The sequence below is a fragment of the Perna viridis genome, chromosome 15, assembly GCF_037379345.1.
Source record: "Perna viridis isolate PV_CMFRI_1.1 ecotype Kerala chromosome 15, ASM3737934v1, whole genome shotgun sequence".
NCBI classification, from domain to species: Eukaryota; Metazoa; Mollusca; class Bivalvia; order Mytilida; family Mytilidae; genus Perna; species Perna viridis.
In genome coordinates this window covers 14,810,026-14,819,419 of record NC_142459.1, presented here as the reverse complement: position 1 = coordinate 14,819,419, position 9,394 = coordinate 14,810,026, and the positions used below count along the sequence as shown (strand labels likewise).

Here is a 9,394-nt window from a genome sequence, read left to right as displayed (position 1 = left end):
TGTTGATAGATAGCAAGGCTGAAAATACGACAAGAAAATATTACTGTGGTTATATGTAGCGTTATACTTAACCTCCTTAGTTAAGTCGTGTACGACACCTAGTCCCGTTATTGATGTATTGATGCGTTTTACAGAATGAAATAGGCGCATTCGATTGTCAATGCAGTTTCGCCAACTGATTCGTTTATAGTGCAAAATGTGTTGGAAGGTGCTAAACGTAAATTCAGTTCACATTCCAGGAAAAAAGAGCCAATAACTCCCGTGTTGCCACATAAAATGTATAATAAGTTATATCGTGTAAATAATGTTTATTCACAGCGTACTATATGTGCCTGTTTGATGGGATATGCTGTTTTTTTGCGTTTTTCAGAATTGTTGAACATCAGATACTAATGATTTCGTTATTTACTCGTCGCATATTTCAGTTTTCATCGAAAAGAGTAAAACGGATATATACCGGGATGGAACGTGGTTGGTTATTGCTAGAACTTCAACTCCGTTATGTCCCGTTAGGAATTTAGAACTGTATTTGCAATGGTCCAGTATTTCACTGGAGTCGGATCTGTACTTATTCAGGCAATTAACTACCAAGAAAGGAAATCATGTCTATCACTCCGCTAACAAACCGTTGAGTTATACACATATGAGAGAACTCTTTATAGATGCGTTTTTAGATGAGTTTGTGCCGGATATAAAGGACTATAGACTTCATAGCCTTCGCTCGGGTGGGGCTACATCCGCCGCCAGTCTTAAAGTTCCAGACAGAATGTTTAAGCATCATGGCCGTTGGAAATTCGAATCCTCTAAGGACGGTTATGTGAAAGATGACATGGTTAAACGTATTGATGTTTCAAAAAATTTAGGAATTTTTTTTAATTTTTGACTTAATTTTTTTAGCCTTTTGAATCTTCAATTGATTTAAATATTTATTTTTCCTGTTCTTTGTCTTCAGTTGGCGTGCGTTTTGTTTGTTTGTTTGTTGGGGTTTAACGTCCGAGCAGCAATATTTCAGCTATAGTCAGACGATGAACATGAAATTGATGATAAAATGAACATGAAATGATGATGAAATGAAAAAGGGATGGGACACAAGGACAATGGGGTCTATTCTTTTAACACCCGGACCTGCACGGGGCGCGTTGTCGTGCGACAATCCACTTTACTTACGTAATTATTTACTATTGCCCTAACCCATTTTAGTATTCATGGTACTGTTAGTTTTTGGTTCATGGTGATTAAGTCTACTTTGATGAAGTTTTTGTACCAGAGGAATATAATTTCATTCGTTTAAACGGGTAGTGCATTAGAATGAAATTATTTTCTCCTGGGTGTTTCGTCATATGTAGTCTTGAGGGCGCTTTTAGGGTTTTTGGTCACGGGTTTTGTGCAAGTTCTGACATTCAGCACGACGACCTTACAATGTACAGGTTATTTTTTTAATTTTTTTGTCATATATACATATATGTGTTTTGATATATATTTATATTATGAGTGTTTGATGCATCCTGTAATAAATTTCAGTCGGCGTTGTCGTTCGACCATCCACTTTACTTACGTATTATTTACTATTGCCCTAACCCATTATAGTATTCATGGTACTGTTAGTTTTTGGTTCATGGTGATTATGTCTACTTTGTTGAAGTTTTGGTACCAGGAGAACAAAGATTACATAAAAGAATAGACATATACATGTACTACTATTTTTTTCCGTGCAGGTCCGGGTGTAACAAGAATTCGCCTGCAGCAGCGCTAAGCTTGTCGTAAAAGGCGACTAAATAGTGCTCAGAACCCTAGCCGGGGACTAGGGCGCTCTGCCCACAGAGCAACTGGGATGTGTGCCCCAGGTGGTGGAATGGGGTACCGCTGGCGTGTTACATGCTGGGGTTGTCAGGCTATAATACGGAAAACCTGACCGCAAACCATAGTGGTGCATCGTGTTGGGAAATATGCCACGTTCCTCGCGCGTTAAAGAACCCTACTGTGGTAATCTTCCGGAGTAGAATCATAGCGCTCCACCACAGGAGGCTAAATTGCCTGACTATACCCACCTCTCCCTATTTCCAGTGGCAATCAAAATTTGTCGACTCCATTAGGACGCCAGTTCAAGAATTAGCATGGCTTGGTTTTACATGGGATTTAATACACTGTACTTTAAGGTTACCAGAAAATAAACTAGATAATTGTTTTAACTTCATTGATACTATTTTACATTTAGTAAAGAAGATTTAAGTGAGATTATTAGCCTAGTTGTGCGGCAAGATTATTTCATTTACCCCGGCAATAGGCAATGTTTCACAGATTATGACAAGAAATCTTTTTTCTTGTATTAATTGTAGAGACGACTGTGTGTAAATCTTGAATATTTTCAAGATTCTATAAAAGAAATTTTATTTTGGAAGAATAATCTTAGTTTACTGAAAACAGTTTCTTTACTGAAAGTTTCATACTTTAAAGTTTTTGCGGATGCTAGCGATGTTGCTGCAGCTGGTTTTTTGCAACGTTACGATTTAATTATGCATTATTACTGGATAAATGATGAATCTAAAATGAGCTCCACTTGAAGAGAAGTAAAAGCTGTTGAGTTGTGTATAGAGTTTCTCTGATAAATTACAAGACAGTTCAATAATTTTTTATACAGATAATCAAAATGCGCGGAGCATTATTAAGAAAGGTAGTAAAGTACCAGAGCTTCAGGCTCTTGCCCTGTTTATTTTTGAGACGTGTTTACACTTCAATATTTCAATTTTTGCACAGTGGATCCCAAGATCAAAAAATGAAAAGGCTGATATTTTTAGTAGAATTGTGGATATTGATGATCGGGGGATTTCTTTTGAGTTTTTCAATTTTATTCAATTTGGGGATCATTTACCATAGACAGGTTTGCAAACATGAACAATACTAAGCTCCCTAGATTTAACTCTTTATTTTGGAATCCTAAAAATAGTGGTATAGATGTTTTTTCTTGTGGTTGGCAGAATGAAAATAATTGGTTAGTTCCTCTGGTTGCTTTAGCCACTCACTGCGTTAGGCATTTAGTTGCATGCAAGGCAGTGGGACACTGATCGTCCCAAAGTGGCCATCTTCTTCTGCATTTAGGCCATTATTGTTTAGAGAGAATTTAGAGTATTTTCCATACGTTAAGGATGTTTTAGAATTTTATGAAGTAGATATAATTCTGGTCCCAGGAGCAAACAATAATTCAATTAATGGAGCTTTTAAAGGAAAGATTTTTGCTGTTCGATTAGACTGTTATTCGAGAACCTGAAAACTACTGTTAAAAGTTCTAAAGCCAAAAACAGCGTTCAGAAATATGAAGGCGGTTTTCAAGAGGTTTTTGGAGTGGGCCGAAAAATTTATAGAAATACCGTGTGTATTAACTTGTGAAGAAATTTTTGTGGCACTTTATTTACAATAGCTCGTTCAATCAGCTAATCATTTGAGTGTAGTTTAATCTGCTGTGATTCAGTAGTTACTTCCATTGTAGAAGCCGCTAGGCGGACTTTAGGCCGTCGTATTAAGAAAAAAGAGCCCGTCACTACAGATATTATGATTAAATTGTTTGAGCATTTCAATAAAGATGATCGCACTCTTAAAGACTTGCGTTTTTTGACTAGCTAGGTTTCAATTCTTCTGATTTTGGTTTACACAGTTTTAGATCAGGCGGGGCTTCTGCAGCAGCCAAAAACAATATCTCTGATCGTTTATTTGAAATGCACGGGCGTTGGAAATCAGAGAATGCCAAAGATGGTTATGTTTCAGAGGACATACAGAGTCATTTGTCAAATTTAGGACTTTAGTATGTTAAAATAATTCTGTCGTTATTTTATTTTTAGTTTTTAATCTGCATTTTCGGTCTATACATATGCTTTCTTTGTACTCGAAGTGGTCATTGCGCCTTCCAGTATCAAACTTTAGTTGTTTTTATTTATGCCAATTGAAGTTTTCAGGTATGGATATTTGAATGTGCTCAAATATGCATACAGCGGTCAAAAAAGGGCATTGGTTGAGCACATAAATACTTTATGTTCGTTTGAACAAAGTGAATTTTGAACATAAGGTTATATACTAGTTGGGCTGCATATTTGATAGTGGGAGCAAGCCCCTGTGGTGATACGCAAACAAATAAGAAGCTACGTTACATGTATTGCTAGTAATCTATAACTAGTCTAACTTCAACAAATGATCCTAGTTAGTGATGCTGTAAAGAATTTGTTGTAACTTAGTGGAAATGTAAATTGTTGAAAGGAGGACACATTCTTAATGACATTTATCAAGATGGTTCCGGGGAGATGCGAACCCCCTTAGTGATGAAAGAGTGGTTAAAAAATTGGCAAACAATAGTTTGGAAGCCCTTTCAAAGTCTTTGATTCCGCCCTTGGTCATTATTTAAGTTCCACTCTTGTGTCGAATATTCAATTTTCCTATATCATGTAGCCTGCATTTAAACGTACAGTGCCATCCGTGTACGCATCTGTCCGTTACTGGCGTGACCGTCGAAGTTGTAACGTCGACACACCACGTTCAGGCAATTCAATAGATACGATAACGTATCCCCCCTTTTACACTACGCTTTGAGGGTAGTGTAAGGGGTAAAGTTGTAGTATCTAGCAGTTCAAATGTTGCATGATGTGGTGGTTAAAGAAGTAAATCATGAACTTTACCTTTACAAAAATCATCAATTTCTTCCAACGTTTGCATAAAGATTGTTCTGCTGTTGAAATCATAGTTTGTTGAAAGAGTAATCAAGGGAATTAAGGTTAGAGCGGTAACCAAGGAGTAATCAACGGAACCAAGGTTATAGCGGTAATCAAAGAGTAATCAAGGGAACCAAGGTTATAGCGGTAATCAAAGAGTAACCAAGGGAATTAAGATTAAAGCGGTAGCCAAGGAGTAATCAAGGGAACCAAGGTTATAGCGGTAATCAAAGAGTAATCAAGGGGACCATGGTTATAGCGGTAATCAAAGAGTAATCAAGGGAACCAAGGTTATAGCGGTAATCAAAAGTATGTAATCCAGGGACTAAGACCAAAGACATACACAATATAGAACATAAACTAAAATAATACATTCAAAGTAACAAAAGCAAATGAGCAACTCGAACTCCACTAAAAACTGGGGGCATGGACCAGGTGCACCGGTAGGGTAAGCGTCCTCTGCTTTTCTAGAAACACCCGCCGAGTTGCTCATAAAAAGTCAATTTCGGGAAGTCGAAAGAGGACAGAAAAACTATGACACATTGAACAAATCAGTTTTCATAGCGCATATGGATACACCATAACGTTCCACGAGTTCATGATGACGACTATAAAACTTTTGTAGTGATGACTTTAATCTTGTAGCAACATAACCTTGTTTCAGATGCCTATTTGTTAGAATTATAGCGCGATACAAAAAGTCTACGTATGAGTTGTGATATGAACACTCCATACGCAGGCGCTGAAGGGATGTTGCCACAGATGAAAGGAATGTTGACAATTCTGAATAAAAAGTCACCACGTTTGTCGTTAAGTTTGGTCAATAGGTTTCCTCTGAATTTAGGCCATTTGTGGTAATAAAACCCAAGCTGCTACTTTTCATACTTTTTTTAGAAGTTCTATTTACTGTTGCTTTCAATGCTTAAAACTGACAGAAAATTGTTTTGCTAGGTAAGTGAAATTAGAATAAAAATAAATGTAGGAAATTACGGGAAAATTTAACAAAAAATCGCCATACCCAATTAAGATAAAGTACCCTTTTTGTTCATTCGTGATTCAACATGAAACCAATAAGAAATGGTAGGCAAGATTCTAAAGATTAATTTTGCCATATTTCAATAAAATCCGTGTGGGAGCAATTTATTGTACCTAATGTTCGCGTAAAGCATATGACGCTCATAATGCGACTCATTCATTGAAAATTTTTTTATGCAAAAAAGAGAATGACTCTTGGTTGAAAGAGCATTTTGCCAGCTGCTATTTTTCATTATTTTAAAATGTTTCCTTTACACTTTCCCTAAAACAGGGGGAAAAGTGAATTTACGGGGTTATTGAAATTGGAATCAAACAAATTGTTGGAAAACTAACACAAAATTACCATACTCAGTACATTTTTGTTCATTCGTGAGTCAAATCGCGACCATTATGAATATATAGAATGATAGCCAAGATTATAATGTATAGGTATGCCAAATTTTAAAGAAATCCGTGAGGGAACTTTTTGTGTACCTAAATTGCGCACGGCCCTCTGAACCCTTACGGAAAATTGATATGTATTTTTTCACTCACGGAATTAAATATTTTTTTTTGTTTCTAAACATATTTATTGATATAAAACAGTGTCTTTTAATAGTCTTTTCATATTTACGTAATGCAAGTAATTTTAGCAAGTTTTTTTCAACGGGACATAACCCACAACCCCCCGACAACCTGGTTGGCAGTCTCATAAGGGACAGGGAAAACAAAAAAAAACTTTTTTCTTGGAAACTTTAACTATTTTAACTTCGGTAATTACCTGAATGGTTTGAAATAAGTTATTTAAAAGTATCGAAGTACTTACCGCGGCTATGATAAATTGAATATTTTAATTTGAAGTCTACTGTTGTCCATTGCTCCAATTTGACAGTAAACCAGTCTGTCGAATGACAAATTTGTAGAAAGTTACTCCCCTTTGATTAAAATCTTGAAAAACGAAGCCAAAGTCGGGAATATGGAAAAGGTCTATTTCAAGATTGTATATTGTAAATTTAGCTAAATTCGGTCATATGTACTTGACACAGTAACCTTTTATAAATGACAATGTCATTTCTTGCGTCATTTTTTTCAATCGTCATAGGACATGAAATAGTCATGAAGTCGCGGAAGGTCACTGATTAGGGCGGATCAAATTTTAGGCCTAAAATGAACTCCGAGTTATCCAACCGCATGATTTACAGAAATTTAGGTGCAAGAACCGACAAATCTGTTTGAGAGAATGAAAGACCTGGTCTCGTGCAATCGCAACTTCTCGGCCAGTCTCGTTGATTCCGAGCATTGCCGGGATTGTCCGAAGATATACCGATTGTGTCTCGTGTTGTCCGCATATTCCCATTCACAAGGATCTTTATAAAAGACAGGATTAAAACTCCTTGCCCTTCACAACTTACATGATTAGTTTGAAAATTAATTGGGTGTTAAATTACCACATTGGGGTGTGTATATTTTCAGGTATTAGTTGTTTCAAGTAAATTTACATGCAGTCATAATCTGTCATTTGGTGGTCAAAAACAACAAAAATAGTACTGATTTTGGTTTGAGTTGGGTGTTCTAGAAATGGCAGCAAAAGTGAGTGTCAAAAATGTGCTTAGTCTGTTCACTATAATGTGGTGCAAGCGCGGGCTCGTTCGTTTCGGGAATGCCCAAACCGTCACAATGGCAGTGTACTTGATGACAGCTAAAGGCAGCAGAACAGTTATAAATCAGCAGAATAGATGCATGGTACCAGACGCCAAAAAACGGCCAACGTTGCCCATTGTATATAGACCTGATGTTGCGTATGTACATTTATGTTAAGGATATTTCTCGTACGTCTGGTTGACTAATCCATTTGGGATCCGGCCCGGGAGATATTTTTTGTATTGACCACCACAAATGGATGGTGGTGGTCAAAACAAAAAAATATTCCCCCGCCGAATCCCAGAGGGGGATTACATTTACCTACTAATATACATTGAGCAACTGTTAACAGACTTTCAAAAATCATCACCAGCCGCACTTACCGAAATGTGCATTGAAAAAATAAATATTACAGCCTGATGGCAAATTTGTAAATTGATACTAGTAAATGTCTGTTTATATAAACTTAATTTAATGGTTTTAAACTATTTGTAAAGTACTTCTATTAAACAAACACTATCTAACCAGTTAGAGATGCAAATTGTTTTCCTTTCAATAATATGAACGACGTGTCAAATTGTTGTAATGTGTGTTATTGATAGAATTTATTTCTACCCGTTCGGCCGGGGCTTTTTAAGTACCATTCTGTGTAAGAATCAGACAAAGGGTGGCACATCATTTTCCCTAATTTAGTCATTTTGCCTAAAATATATTCAGTACATCTAGATAACAACCAAAAAGCTATTTAAGTTTACCCTGAAGCATCTGTGACGTACATGTAGATATTTTTTTACTACTGATATAGGTAAAGAGTAAATATTTTTTTGAAAAAAAAAGTATTGATTAAAATAATAATTCATATCATACAGCATTTATATTTTGCAGGGAATTTTGTTTACAATACATGAAATGTGTTTTATCTGCATTGAATGTTGGACACATGCACAACTACACATTCGCTCATAAAATCATACCATACCTTACCTTTTGGAATGTACGCTATTAGTAGCTTAGCATTAAAATCTGCGATTGGATTATGGCTACTTATTTTGAACTCATAAGATAAACATTTATGTGAATCGAATAAAGCCAGCTAAGGTATATCTGACAGTTTTCATTCAAAAATCAAATTATTATTTAAAAAATTGAACTTCTCGCGTGTATGGGAGAACAAATCCACTTTTTGGAGCAATCACATTGCAACTGCGAGATAATATCAGTCATTACTGGTCTAAATCCACACATAATAATGAACATCCAGAACAGGGTAATAAATTAAGAACATACTTAATTTAAATCTGATTTTAAAACTTAAAAATATTTACTACATAACTTTGACAAAATATCATCAAAATTTATACATGTACCAAACTTAGAATAAGCAACAGCAAATTAGCCACAGAAACAGGTAGATTTAATAAAACTAATTATTAACTGATGACTTAAAATACAATGTAAATTGCCCCTTTAATACAACAGGAGGTTTTAGCAATATATTATGCCCTGTATTAATTCTGGCCCTGTATAAAAGTTAAACTTGTCCGCCATTTTGTTTGAAACAGACAAATCTGATTTACCAGGTAATTTGTCCTTTGTTTTTTTTTTCAGTCAATTCCTTGACAATTTAAAAAAAATATGTCTTTTTTTCATACATTTAATTGATCTACATGTATGTTTCATAAAGGGATCACTTTATGGCTAAGTTCTATATGTGAAAAAAAAAAAAAACACATTAACACACAAAAAATCAAAACTGTATAATGATCTACACATTAATAAAATTCGTGGGAAAAGCTAAAGAATGCATTAAAAACCTAATTTGAGAAGGTATCAGCAAACTTGGTATATTAATATAGATCTATATAGAAAAGAACAGTTGGGGTGAATAAATGCATCAAGAGTGTTACAGTCTTCACTAGGAAATATGTCATACTGAGCTGTATTTAAAGGTTTGTACAGATAACTCCTGTTATTTTAAGTCATCAGTTAATAAAGGGATCATAAAATGGTTATTTTCATATTAATCCTGTATTATGTCCAAGTAC

The 9,394-nt window shown here is 35.4% G+C and overlaps 2 pseudogenes; both read left to right on the top strand.

Moving 5' to 3' along the window:
* Positions 1–276: 276 nt before the first annotated feature.
* Positions 277–883, top strand: LOC148597089 (uncharacterized; annotated as a pseudogene).
* Positions 884–1,205: 322 nt separating this feature from the next.
* On the top strand, positions 1,206–3,591 carry LOC148597088 (uncharacterized; annotated as a pseudogene).
* Positions 3,592–9,394: the final 5,803 nt, after the last annotated feature.